The sequence below is a fragment of the Mastacembelus armatus genome, chromosome 5, assembly GCF_900324485.2.
Source record: "Mastacembelus armatus chromosome 5, fMasArm1.2, whole genome shotgun sequence".
NCBI classification, from domain to species: Eukaryota; Metazoa; Chordata; class Actinopteri; order Synbranchiformes; family Mastacembelidae; genus Mastacembelus; species Mastacembelus armatus.
The window spans coordinates 450588-465305 of NC_046637.1; the positions used below are offsets into that span (position 1 = coordinate 450588).

General features: G+C 45.4%; 1 protein-coding gene across 1 annotated transcript in view; it reads right to left on the minus strand.

Moving 5' to 3' along the window:
* Positions 1-14718, minus strand: part of grm7 (glutamate metabotropic receptor 7) — a 164148-nt gene that overhangs the window by 87593 nt on the left and 61837 nt on the right. The gene's annotated exons all lie outside the window — the stretch shown is intronic.

Sequence of the window (14718 nt, forward strand, 5' to 3'; positions counted from 1 at the left end):
GAGGTGATGGCAGCAGAGAGGAAGAGCTGTGACAACAGGCGATGAAGTCAAAGAGAATCGGAGCGACTGCAAACAGGTGAGGAGCTGCAGAGAAGGAAAATCACAGACTGGTCAAAGTGACCAAATATCACTGAGGCTTAAAAACACAGGAATCAGTCAAATGTGTTAGAAGATGTGTCAGCCTGAGTTCCTGCTGTTACCGCTCTAGATGGTTTGACTCTGCAGGTGTTTTCTATGGTTGGTGGACTTTCTGATGTTCAGCATGTTAGAGATGAGACCTGCTGCACAGTCACCGTCTCCTGGAAACGATGTTTCTATTCAACTGAATTGCACTGACAAATACTTCTAAAAGTGAAAAACACCGGTAGCTGGATCACAGTTTCTAGGAAATGTCAATTTATGTATTGGTCAGACATTTAACCAGAACCTCCATCTTTCCGGATCCTGAACCAAACGGACTCTGTTGGTTTCTGGGTTGTCGGGATCAGCTCAGGGCTTCAGACTCTGCCGGCGAGGCCTTTGTGCTGTGTCACAACAAGCACCAGTGAGATTGAAATGTGAAATATTAATGGGGAGCTGCCAAAGAATAAAATAAGAACATTTCCACAGGAGGGAAATTTTCTGGGCTGAGATGGTGAATGATTAAAACATGTCAGCTGCGTCTCTTCATGCTTTTCTCACTCTGCAGACAGTCCTTCTCCTCAGCCCTCTCAATTCTCTCTGCCTCTGCTTTCATTTATTCTTACGCCTTCATTTCTTCACATTTGTGCTGCAACAGAGTGGGCACATTCAAACATGTAGCAGGTATGTCTGCACAATCAGTCATTCTTGTAGAAATGCCCACACACTGAGTCAGTGTTGAGAAAAACCAGCAGGGATGAATCCACTTTGTCTTTGAGTCCAACACAGACACAGACCCACAGACGTGAAGCTGCCATGAAAGACAAACCATCTCTGAGCCACAAAGAAGTCACACAAAGGATGAAATGAGCCTCCCTGTTGATGACCAGATACAGTATCAGCCACAAAGCCAGCTGCTGTGTGCGCTTAATGCCAACATGCACAATAACACAGGAGTCAGGTACAATCTACCCGAGAGTGACGCTAACCTGATGCTAAGCTAACGAGCCCAGTCCACCCGTCTCCCACTCGTCTGCTGACCAGCAACAAACTGTCGATCAATTGGTCGTTTAGTGTTTTCAAACAGCAGCTGAGAGGCCGATTAATGTGAAGTGACAGTGCCAGTGTGTGTGTGTGTGTGTGTGTGTGTGTGTGTGTGCTGCGCTACACACAGCCTTTCAATGCTGCTTTACACCATCAGACCCAACAACAGGCAGAAAACCGAGCACTACGACCACAATGCTAATTAATACGGCGACTAATTGATGTTTGACCTGTGGGGCCAGAAAACCAGACAGTCTGTAATCAGCCTACAAAGCTGGCAAATATAAGAACAGCCTGTTTCAACAGTTTAACTTAATGCAGCTGAATAGTTGTTGACAGTGGAGCTAGTTGTTAATATGGTAGTTGGTTTTATGTAACGTGTTTATCACAGGGCAGTTTGGAGGTGGCTGAAGTTTTATTTAGTCTCACTGAGATGAATGTGGTCCTGCAACACGATCACCCAGCTGTGAATCAGCAGCCGTGAAACAGTCCGAACACAGAGTGAACATTGATCTTCTTATCGCTGATTAATTAAAGGTCCCACTTATAACCTGACAGCAGGTTTTTGGCCGTCAGGCGGCCTGGAGTAGAAAGCAGCAAACTATTCAGGTGGAGTCCAGACGGACAATTTCTGTTCAAATACTGACAGGACAAATTTCCCATGAGACCTTGCTCCGGGGGAGATGCATCATACATGACGGCTGGAGGAGGCAAAGCTCTGCAGCTGAGGGAGACGTTTCTGCCTCCCAGGTCTCAGACGCCTGCGCCTCGTTAGAGATGATGAATGGGGAGAAGAACGAAGTGCTGCGAGGCAAACCGCCATCCCACCAGTCCCAGCCCTGCAGCTCTTCAACCCTCCCAACACACACACACACGCAGAGCATGTCTGCAATGATGACAACATTAAATAGTCACACTTGGAATCACCTTCCGTCCACACTCAGTGTTATACGTCCTTCCTGAGTGTTTACTGAGTCAGACTCTGCTCCACCTGCACAGACTCACTCATTAACGTTCTAAACAATCGGCCTCGTGCAGGAACCATCATGTCAACTATTAATGTGAACACACGAGATTTGAGGAATAATCCGGATGATCATTTAACACAACTCGACCATGTCATATATTTAAAAAAGCTATTAATGCCCCACGTTCATTGTAGCTGCATTTAACTTCCTCTCGACGAGAGACGAGCTGTTTCTTTTCTCTAGACGCTGCTGATCATTGAAGGTTCTAGTCATCATGGGGTCCAGGAGAATTTGCATATTCACTGATTTATCTTAGATAAACAAAATAAGATTAAAGTCCAGACAGACTTGAAATGATTTGACAAGAATTTCCAGATTAACTGGCTCAATGAAAAAAACCAGTGGGTTTGGTCACATGATGCTGTGCCGACTTTATTCTGTCTCTAGTCTGAACAAACGGCAGCGTCGTGTGTGCAGGTTCCTCCATCTTTAACCTGGTTTTCATTCTGTCCGAAGGCTAAACACTAGTTTGACTAGAAGACAAAAAACATCAGAACAAACAAATGAATAAATAAACATCGTATTTCCTTCACTGCGTTCTGCCTCGTCCTCTCCTTTATTACTCTGTGCTTCTGGTGATGGGGAGAAGTAAACAGCTCTGGGGTCCAGTCTAACCCCCGGGGACTCAGTCCCTCAGGGAGCTCATCAATTGACACCGAGTTTGCTCCGGTAACTGCCAGAGAGAGGAATGGGCCTGTGGCTCGGTGTCGCAAACACAAACAACAGCTGTGACGTGGGCATTAAATAAACCGAAACACACCTGCACCAGCACGTGCATGAGCGCAGACAATCCACTGACACGTGCACACACACAAATGCGAGACGGTCTGCAGATCCGGCTGTAAAGGAGCTGCCGGACGGACTCATCATTTTGGCAGCTACTTGTCTTTTACAGGCTGCGTCTAAAAGAGAGCGCGAGGCCGCGGTGACGGCTCAGACGACAGCGTGATGCAGTGAAAAGTTTACAGACTGAGGCTGGACTGTGTGTCGTGACTGCTGGACTGAAACTCTGGGCTGACCCAGACGAGAGAAAGGTCACGGCTCCAAAACACTGGGTTAGAGGTCCGATGGCCTGATGTGCCAAGAAGGAATAAAAGTCTAAAATGCAGATCCAACACGTGTACTGCTCAGAAACACAGTTAAGAAGCGATGAGTTGTTCATCTCACCCCCTTCAGACTGTAAAGACAGACTGGATTAATGTACATAATAAGAGCTTTACACATATTCATATGCAGAAACGTTTTAGCTGAATGTTTCTGTTAAATAAAAACTGCTTCTGTATGAGACTGTGGTGACACAGTGGTGCATTATAAATAGGACTGAAAGTCAATATAATCAATCCTAAACAAGCCAGTTATGTGGGCCAAATGAAGGAGCAACCTCTGGTCTTTTTTAATATAACTCCTGTGGTTAGACTTTGGTTTTAGTCAATAACTTATGTCTAGTCCTAAAAATTTACTCCAGGGAATACTTGTGTTTCATCTCTTGAGGAGCATTAATGTCAAGGATCACCAAGTGTTATCTGCAGATAAAGGTTCTGATTGATTGTGTCTGGAAAGAAAGAGCCGTTGGATCACTGATATCTGTGTTTCATTGCAGCCTCAGCTGTAACAATTGTCCGAGTGAGATAACGAATCTGAACGACGGATAAAATACTGAGGGATGTGAAACAAAGCAGGAGTGTATTTTGGCTGGTGCTCATAATCCTGTGGGGATTTTTCCGCAGTGGATCAACACAGATTTCTGCGTGAGCTCCGGCAGCAGCCTCTCGTCTGAGGATCGAAGCCGGGACGGGCACCGAAGCTCGATCTGTGGCTCTGCCTTTTCCTCAGAGATCCACGGCTTCGGTCTTTCACAGTCTCCCTGAACATCCAGGCCTCACACTGCTGCAAATCTGCATCAGGTCTGGCTCCTTCTTCAGGTCTAATGGGAACACGCTGGGGTGCCAAATAAAGTAAATAGGTCGACGGTAAAGCAATTGCTGACATCAGGAAAACATTTGGCGCGTTCCGTAGGTGTGTTGCTGCTGCAGTGTTCGATTTCCTGGCTCGGCCACAAATGAGACTTAGATTTCATTTTTAAATTTGGACACAAACAGCAGGGATTTCTCTTTTTTCTAAACTCGATAAACTGAACCACAAAGGAGTCAGTGTTAACCTACTAAAACCATCAGAGAACACCCAGTTAAAACTAACATCTGTCACATCTGCGAGGATAAAGCCCACACTGTGCTGATGCGGAAAAATAAATAAATAAAAAATAAACCAAACTACAGGTTTATCTGTTCACACTGTTCTGCACCAGTTTGTAAACCTGGTCTGGCTTCTGTTCCCACAGACAAAAGTCCAAGTGAACTGAGAACATCCTCCTGCTCACTGGTAAAATGAGTGAGGCTGGAACGTCCTGGTAAACATTCCTGTGAACCAAACTCACTGTTCAACGTGGAGAAACAGGACAACTGACATCTGCTCAGCGCTGTGGTGATAAGGAGAATAAACACAGAGCAAAGACCTTCAGGCTTTGCAGAGAAGACGTGCAGGTAAAAGTAAAAGCCGCCTGAACAGAACCCTGCACGTAGTTAGTCCGGATCACGTTCCCAACCAGTTTGTTTGAATGGAGTCTCGGTGCAGATGACGATCCACGAACGCTATGGTCAAAACGAGAAACGAGTCTGATTTAACAAGACTAAAGGAGGCGGGTGTTAAAACACCCTTAGGCTCATATTTGTGGGACTTCACAGCCAGTTGTATTTTCAGACAGGCTGAAAGAACAAGCTCAGTGTGGGGACAACATCCATGATAACAACATACAGTAATCTTCCCTTGGTGTAATATTAATTTCACTATGATCATGTAGGAACGGGATGTGGAGGAACCTGCCTCTGCCTCTTATATGAATGTCCCTGTGAATCAGTGCTGAGCACAAGGATTAATCGCGGGGCCTAAAAATAAAAAGGAATATCCACAGTGCAGAATGAAAACAGTCTTTTCATTCATGCCCACATTCATTCCCCTTCATGCATATTTCAGTAATGTAAACACTGCGGCCTCCAGATGATTTTTATTTGTGGTGCTGATGTTAGAGCTCAGCCTAACAGCCTGCAGCAGTGTGCATGTTTGCAGTGTGAATGAGTGCGGAGGCAGGTCATGGTAACTGTATGCTGATGTGCACGTGTCCTGCATTGAAGCTACCAGCTTGTTGCATGTCGCTGTGCTGCAGGGAGCAGCCACGTCCATGACCCGATACCTCCAGACTCGGACTGTCCGTGTCACGTCTGTGCCGTCAGGTTGGTCTGTGAGCTGCTGCTGGAGATGCCGTTTAAGGCCCCGCTGACAGTTTGATTAATGACCACACTGAGTCAGGTAATTATGGCTATTAACTGTAAATGTAACATAATGACAAAAGTGCTGCTTTTACAGTGGCTTTCATGAGAATAAAACACGTAATAGTATAATAGTCATTGCATTATTAATTCACAGACAACAAGGTCTTATGAACAAAAAAAATATGGTCTTAATATTTGTCTGTGCAATTTATCTCTTTTGGTAAAGCACCTTGACAGGTTTTAGGGGTCACTTCAGATGTTACGATTACAAAGTAAGTAAAAGCACTTAAAACGAACCGTTTCCATGAACCGAGAAAGCGTGTTCAATATTTTCAATTCATCTAAAGCACGCTCAGCGCTCACATCTTTGTGAAGCATGTCTGAACCACAGTCTTTAGTCTGAGCTGAATAAAGTGACACGGTGAAATTAACGTGCACTTCACTGCAGCAGAACATCGAGGCCCTGAACAGCACAGTGCACAGGATTTTATAGCTACTCGAGGAAGAGCTATCATTCTTATTTTTATCTGAGCAGCAATTATGGCGGGGTCGTCTGATCAACAGATCATTTATAGCACACCAAATAGAGTGTCATGAATGAAATGTCATGGTCCCTCCTTCCCTTTATGTGGACCCTGCAGCAAAGCAGGACCACAGGTTTGGACCCCTGTTTACGAGAGAATACTCTGAACTTTGAACCTGCACGTTACCGCAGTAGAGGAGCAGCTGACAAGAGTTTTAGGACGTACATGCTCTCCACCTTTCAGCGGCTCAGTGACTGACGGCTAACTCTTATAAAGTGACAAGGAACTACACGGTGCCAGACCCCCCCCAGGCTGTTTGATGGCCACGTCTGGCCCGTGTATTTGAAACACAAGAACGTCATGTGCAGAGACAAAGGAAGACTTTACCTCCCTGACATTTGTTGTAAGAAATCAATTCTGCACTGTGTCTGCAGTCTGAAAACCATGTACATTTCGTTGCTGCTAAAATTGGCCCCTGGCTGCTGCTGTATCACTAAAGGCTTCATATTGTGCTGGGTAGCTGGGATGTTGCCTGTGGCAGATGCAGCTCAGGGAAATTACGGGCATATGTCAAACCCCAGACTGGATAGGTTTACAGAAATTGCTCCTGTGTCATTTGGGTTTTGCCATCCCACAGTAACTACCAGACAGAGAAGACTGAATCACTCCAGAGAAACACTGCATATATATATATATCACACTGCATACTGTAGTATAGACTCAGAGCAATAACACAGAAGTGTGCTGAACATCCCTGAAGGGGTGCTGTCATGAAAGCAGCATTAGAAGATAAAAGGGGAAATTGTGAAGCCTTAGCTCACATTGCACTGGGTAAATTATTAAAAAGTTGTGGTTAAAATCAACCTCCAGACTTTATGCTTGTTTTTTCTTTATTCACTTTAAGCTGAGTCACCACATACTTTAGCCTGATGTGGTGGATTTTATTTTGCCATATATTTCCAAAATAAGTTTGGCTACTAAAAAAGCCACAGATTTACATGTGAGTTTTAGCGTTTAAAGTTAATATCACTGGATTCTATCACTCCTGTTACCACTGTTATGTGTTTGTTCTTCAGCCAATGTCTCATTTACAGCAGCTGTGATCTCTGTGATCAGGGGAACCCATGGGCATACAGACAGCTGTCACTGGATCCATGTAACGTGAACATGCACAGTAACGTCATGTTCGTACAGCGTCACTGACATGATGCATTCACGACCCTGACCTGCGCGCGCACACACACACACACACACACACGCACGCACACACGCACACACACGCACACACACGCACACACACGCACACACACGCACACACACGCACACACACGCACACACACACACACACACACACACACACACACACACACACACACACACACACCCCCCCTCTGGATTTGTAATCAGTCCAGTGCTTTCCCTCATGTCCTGTAATGAAAGAGGAGATCAGAAACAGCAGATCCTCTGTCTAATCTTTCTCCTAACAGAAGGCTAATAAAGAGGCCAGAGTCCGTTATTGACCAGAGAAATGAACATTTGATGAGGGGCTGAGAGTCGAGGGAGACAGCAACAGACATTTCTATTTTGTCCACAGGACAAACGGAGACAGAAAACCAGAGAAATTGTCATTTTATGAGCATAAACAGTCGCCACCATCTGTCACTCACCAGCACTATGCTGAATAAGCTCTGGAGCTGAAACAGGAATCTGAAGGTTTCCTGAAACTTCACAGATCCACCTGGATAAACGGTTGCACTCACAGGCCGAGCAGCTGAAGTGTAGTCGCCATGAAAGCACCTCCTGTGACTGAATGGGCGATAACAGCCTCCTGAGCCAACTAGTAGGTTGGGGCGTTCGAACAAAAATGTGAAGAACCAGGTAAAAATTGGGCGTAACAGCTTGAGACAGTCCTGACAAGAACAAAGTAACCCGCTAAGTTCAGTGTGACCTGCAGAGCAGATCTGGGAGGATGGGGGTGCTGTGTGTCAGGGAGATGGATAGACTAATATGGGATGTTATGGCTGCGTTTGTCAGGCTGGAATATAAAAGGATAAATGGGCCTACACTGAGAATGTACATATTCCTTTTCATATTTTCTGTTAATGCCCACAGTTGGTAACACTTCATTTTTTACAGGTTTAATATTTGTGTCTGTGTTGGATTAGTTAGCGGATCAATTTCTATATTAAACGTTGAATTTTGAATTTGTCCTCCAACTCCTGAGCACATGACCTCCGAGCCTTCGATCGCAGCTGCAGCCTTGAAACAAACCACCACTAAGAAGATTTGCAGCCCCAGGGCAGCCCCCTGATTACAGGTAGGATTACTACTATCCTTTGCAAAACAGGAAACATCTCTGCTATGAAATGTACTGTTAGATTACTTTATCCCACTTCCATCCTTTAACTTCCACTTTAAGCTTCTTAGCCGATGAGACGGAGGCTGATTTTAAAGGTTGGGGTCCTCTCTGATCCTTCCTGTTTGCTCTGAGCCTAAATGGACTGTGGAGCATCTTCAGTTTGGTTCACGCTCAAACTGATGCACAGACTATTCCTCCTTTCAAACAAAGTCCGTCAGGGACCCATCACCCTGTCAGATATATGAAACCTCCTCATGGACTTAAACTGCAGCTGCCAGTGAGTCAGAGTGAGTCATTACCGATGTAGACTCCAGCTTCCTCAGAATGACCTGCGACTGGCCCGTGGACTCTGCAGACCACCTGCTGGACTCGTTACCTGAGCTTGTAACAACCAGCTTCACAGCCGTAGTTGGTCTGTGTGTAGCGTTTGACGTCTGCGTCTCATCATCTTCCTGTCATCCTCTGAATAAGCTGCTCAAACGACACCACGGTCTAAAACCAGACACTAAAACCTGATCCCCACTGGCTTCCTGGCCCAGATGTAAAAGTATGAATTAGTAGATGATTCATTGAATAATAACTGGATAACATGATGTTATTCCGATGGCACCACTGAAATTTGAAAACTACTATTCACGTGAGGGTTTTCAAAGAAGTGACACTGGAACGTTTGATTTGATTTCACTCAAGGCAGCAAAAATATCAAACCTGCTTTAGTGGAGAGCTGAGCTGAAGTGAACAGTACAATTAAGTCCTGTCCTTATTTGCAAGTGCTTTATGGGAAATGGACTTATACAGCTCTTCTCCACACTAAAGTGCACCCACAGCACTTAAACCCACCCTGCCCATTCACACACAGTCATTCATACTCGCTAGAGGGGTCGGGGATCGAACCGCCGACCCTTGGTAGATGACCTGCTCTACGTCCTGAGCCACACACGCCCCCCACTTTATGTCTCTAAAGAATGACTGCACTTCACTCCACCAGGTCGTGATATTAAGGTCCATCCTGCGGCCTGAAGGAAAGAGCCTATTAAGCTTCTCTTCAAAATACTTGTTTTGAAATTCCTTCACGTCAAATCCGCAATTTGTTTACGCCCAACAAAAGCGAGAGGCTTGAAAATGCATCGGTCAATGTCGGCCGAGGAGAAACACTGCTGTTTGGCAATTATGACTGAGCTGTGTGGGGGAAGCAGCAGTGAATTTGTTTGACAAAATGGAATATTTGGGGCAGAGCAGTTGTTTTGATGAATGTACTCAGAGAAAACATTAGTCCAGCCTGTGCGGCGAAGAAGAGGAACACCGAGCGTGAACGCCATATGTTTCCTTCGTTTGACTGATCTCTCCCTGAATCACTTCAGACGTGCTGTCGTTCCCAGAGTCACTCACCGTGGCCTGATGAAGTAAAGTGAAACCACCTCTCTTTTCATTTGGAGTATCTTCCTTCACACCTCCAGCCTGCAGCTCCCACCGCGGCGATAAGGACGTGTCACTGTGCTGCGTTTATGGGAGCAAAAGAGCCTAATAAATGGCCGTGGTGCCATCTGGGATTCCCAGGTAATCAAAGAGGCAAATTAGACTCTGCATTAGCGGCTGTGTTGCTCCCAACACCTCTCCAGCCTGGTGAGTTCATAGACAAACACACTGAGGGGATGGCTGGTTAAGGAGGAGATGGAGAACGATGAAGAGGCGAACAGCTGCAGACGAGCGACGGAGCCAGCATGGAAACCGGAGCTGAACTATCCAGCTGTCAAGTTAAAATCTAATAAACACCCTTCAAAATGATTCATTAAAAAATGTCTCTTTTGTTCTCTACTACTGCCTGTGTTGTCTTTTTGTTTTGGGTGTTTTGTGGTTTTGTATAGTGGAAGTTCCAGTGTTAAACAGCTACCTTCCAAGGTTAGTGTTTGACTAATAAAGCAGAGAGTCTGCGTGCTGCATCACTTTATCACTTTGCAGGCCCTAGAGTGGGTTTTAAAGAAGCCTCTCTTCTCACTATAAAATCCAAATAATGCCTGAGTTGTTTGTGCTTTTCCCCTCAGAGGGTGGTAACATCTGAAACGGGTGTAATCAAACCGAAGCAACATGACTGGAGAAACAAGCAGTGACCGAAACTCACACACCAGAGAATATTCTTCTACATTACACTAGAATAAGGCGGCACAACAAGTCAACCTACAAAACTACATCTAGATAGGTGGCCCACGGTCTAACTGTCCACATCCAGCAGCTGCAGACCAACCTGTTGGTCCAGTGTCTGAGTCTCAGCCCAGTGTTCCCTCAGTTTGAGCTCTGGGTTTGGTCTCCACCACCTCCTGAGGGAAACCTCTGGGTCTTTAGCTGCTAAATGCTCCACTATGTTCACCAGCTGGTCTCTGACTGTGTCTGTCTGCTGTTTCTGAGCAGGTAGAGGACTGTGGCTTTTTACAGAACCAGTGGACCAGAACAGGAAAGTACCAACCATGGAAACACGATAATGAGCAGAGAAAAGTGAAGATGCTCTGCACAGTCAGGTGAAGAGTTGGATGATACTAATCTGAAGGTTTGTCACCGAGTGCTCCCTTTCTCACACACACACACACACACACACACACACACACACACACACACACACACACACACACACACACACACACACACACACACACACACACAATATTTTCTGTTACAGTCCCCAGCCTTCTTACTGTGAACTGCTCAACACCACTGTACCACCATGCCACCCTGGTTTCATACATGTTAATGAATTTATTCAGGAACACAAACGTGATTCACACTTCAGAAGACCATTCTCTCTGACGTGAACCAACGTGCACAGTAGAAATCTGTGGCAACAGAGGCTGCAGGGCCTCATTCAGAACCTGCTGTTTTCCTTCAGTGTCACAGGAATCCAGTGACTGTTGTCTGCAAACAGCAGCTGATCACTGTGAATCTGCTGCTGCTAATGGAAATACTGATAACATCTAAACAAACATGAGCTCAAACTTTTAGCTCACAAATTAACTCACTGGAGCAGCTGTCTTCAGTTTGCCTGATGGAGGGAGCCACGGTGTGAGACTTTGAAGCCCCCTAGTGTAAATGAAATTAATTAAAATGGATGTTAACTGATCTGGAAGTCTGTGTTGTGTCCTCAGTTCCTGCAGCACTGTCTTTGAACAGCTTCAAACTGGCAGAGGCTCAATATATTTTCAGTTCCCAGCTTATTTCACCTGGTAGCTCAGGCACGGGGACCAGCGGCCGCTGCGATGCTGCTGCCTCCTGTGAGATCTACGATTCGAGGAAAAGTGCTGACATTTATCTGAGCGTCAGCATTGCTCATGTAAGACACTATAAAACAATTTAATTTTAAAGCAAACAGTAGCTGCAGGTAGTTTTTCATGCCTCGTGTGATTTTCACTAGCACTCTTCACTCAAACACTCCACATGGCAAATAGCTCGGAGACATTATTCCCTCCTGCTCGGTGCTGCCAATACCAGGCTCAGATGGTATTAAAGGGCCCAGTTACCCAGTCAGCATTCTCTACCGTGGAAGGAATGGAAAGCAAATATCTCACAGCATTTTTCTTCCCAATCTTGCTGATTCAGAGATAATAAGGGCAGGTTCCTGAGGGTCTTTGAAATGGATTTGTATTCAGGAAGCTGCAGAAGAAAAAGCCCCGATGTCCGTAGATCCTGACTTTCTCTCTCACACGTTGAGGATTCATCTCACGTCCAACCCCAAACTAACCTGGCTCAGAAAGTTTGTTTTTCTAATTACTTTGCACTTTAAGTCAAGGTCTGGTTGTATAGAGGCAGATTTGGTTAAGAGGCATGAAATGAGTCCAAGCTGAATGTCTGGACACAGGGTCCAGTTAAGATGTGTGGCTCCTGCTGAAACAGGTCTTATTTACTGTATATACCCTGTTCTCTTTAATTAAAGCCACAGGCCAGAATGTGAAGTTCTTACAATGACAAGAAAGCGCAACATGAATTTCACACAAGCTGATCACTGTCTCTTCTGCACTTTCTAAGCTGGTTTTTTTTCTCAGACCAGACTAGTCTTCAGGTAAAACAAGTGACTGATAAATTGATAAACTGAGGAAGTACCATCTCCATGTCAGCAAATCTCCTCTAATGTCTCAGATACTTTAACACACGTTTCCTCCCAAATAGAGGAGCAACGTTTCAAGTATGTAATATCTTGTACTGTCTGCTGACAGAGGCAGAGCTGGGCATCATCTGCTCCTTTTCTTTTATAGTGAACAGGAAGGAAAAAAGAAGTCCAGGCCCAAGAGGGGAGTGAAAGTGAAATGTGAATATTTGGCAGAGTAAAAGTGAAATATCTGCTTTATGGGACTACGTGTGTTTGCACTGGAGTCCTGACCCAGGCCCTGCTGTGAGTATCCAGCGGGCTGCTGAGACTCTGCCGAACAGAAAGAGTTGAGAGAGAAGTTGAGATAAGGGAGGAACTCTTTCCTGCTAATCAGTCTCCCACCCCCCGACTAATCAGCCTGGATGTGTCCTCGCTGCATTACCGCCCGCTATCTCCAACACCCTGCTGTCTAATTATATTACCTCGCTGTGTGTCGGCGTGTACGCGGGTTCACCTAAGGATGTGTGTCTGTCAACTGATAGGAGGAACGTCGCACAATCTATCCACAATGGACGAGTCTCAAATCTGGAGATAGCCCAGCACATGAATGTCTGTCAGATATTCATCAGCGGAGCAGAGAGGGCCGAGTGTGTATTCTTGGGCCGACAGCATCGGGAATAAGAGGATTTAGCAGTAATTACAACAACCGTACAATGAGCAGGCCTCTGAGATGGTGTGGTTCTCCTGGACGTGTCTCAGCCCTTTGTGCTGCATTGGTCTGTGTCCACTGCAGAACTACAACCATGTGTTCAATCTAATGTCCCTCACCCTCGATATAATGTGCCTAGACAGCATTCACCTGTTGCACATGGGGGCAACTACACCCCCATTGATCACAATAAAGAATAAGGTGCTGCATTCACAAACATCCTCAGGCTGTGACTGGGCCAGGAAAGTCCTACAAATATGTCCTAACCTGAGGAGGACTGAGGATGAAGCAGGTCCCAGAGGTCCTGTTCAGTCAGCTGCTGCAGGGAACAAACTAGTCAACCATCTAAATCTTCCTCTGGACGGATACTAAGGAACCACAGCACAACAGGACTCAAATGGAAAAAAAAAATGATTCAATTAAGAAAAAAATGTCATTTTTATAAAAAAAAAAACTGAACCTAAAATCAGACCAGAGGCCAAAATGAAACATCACAGTGATATTAAACTTTTAAAAGCATGTTGGGATGGTGGTGGGTCCAGCTCTCTAAGCACTGATGATGGTTTGTACAACTCTCCACTACTGTGGCCACAGAAAACCCCAAGACTTGTGAGAATTATTCATTAAATCAGGCATTAACTCTTCAGATTTGATTACAAATTCATGAAATCACCAAGTGCAGTAGATGAAGCTGATTGCCTGGTGAATGTGACGGTACATGTGAAAGGGACATGAACAGTTTTGTCCATTCAGGAAAACACACCCTGAACTCTAACTCATCTTTCTGGTCACCTGTTGTGGATCCTGCAGAAAAGCAGGAAAATTCCACTGAAATATATTAAGACTTAATGGATTAAAGCATACAGCCCAATTACAATGACCAAACAGGTTATATAGCAGCTTCACACTATGAAGCTGCCGTTGTTCTCCACATAAATTCTTATTTGTGATAGTCTGCTCATTACCATTACTAATGGAGCACGGTGGGGGATTAAGGCCCAAGATGTTTCTGTTTAAAAAGAACCTGTTGCGAGGATAAAGAGGGCGAGTACGGCTCAGGCTGACGCCAACAGACTGCTGTGCAGTTCGTTCTGATCAAATCATTGTTCAATAACCACCACAGATCAATCCATCCATGTGGAACGCTGGTGTCAGCACGGTTTAGAGGGTTCTGGGTTCCCTGTGTGCTCCCTGGCAGCACTGTGTCCTTCAACAACCTGCCAGGACACTTCCTGACTGCTGAGCTGTGAAGAGTCATCAGATTCATCTAAATGTCACTGAGATTTCTGAGAGAGCAACCACAACACACTCATTAATCCCTTTAAGCGTCTGTGACACAAGCATTTCCATCAGATCTGTTTCCTGTTCATACACGTGCAGGTTTTCTACTTCACACCAACATGACAGACGTGTTTCTGAGCTCTGGGACCTAAACGAGCCCACGGTGCTGTTGTTTGGCTGAATTAGCCATTAGCAGCTCCTGTTAGCAGTGAACTGTGATACTGAAGGAATTGCTCCATGGGTTCAGGGACGCTC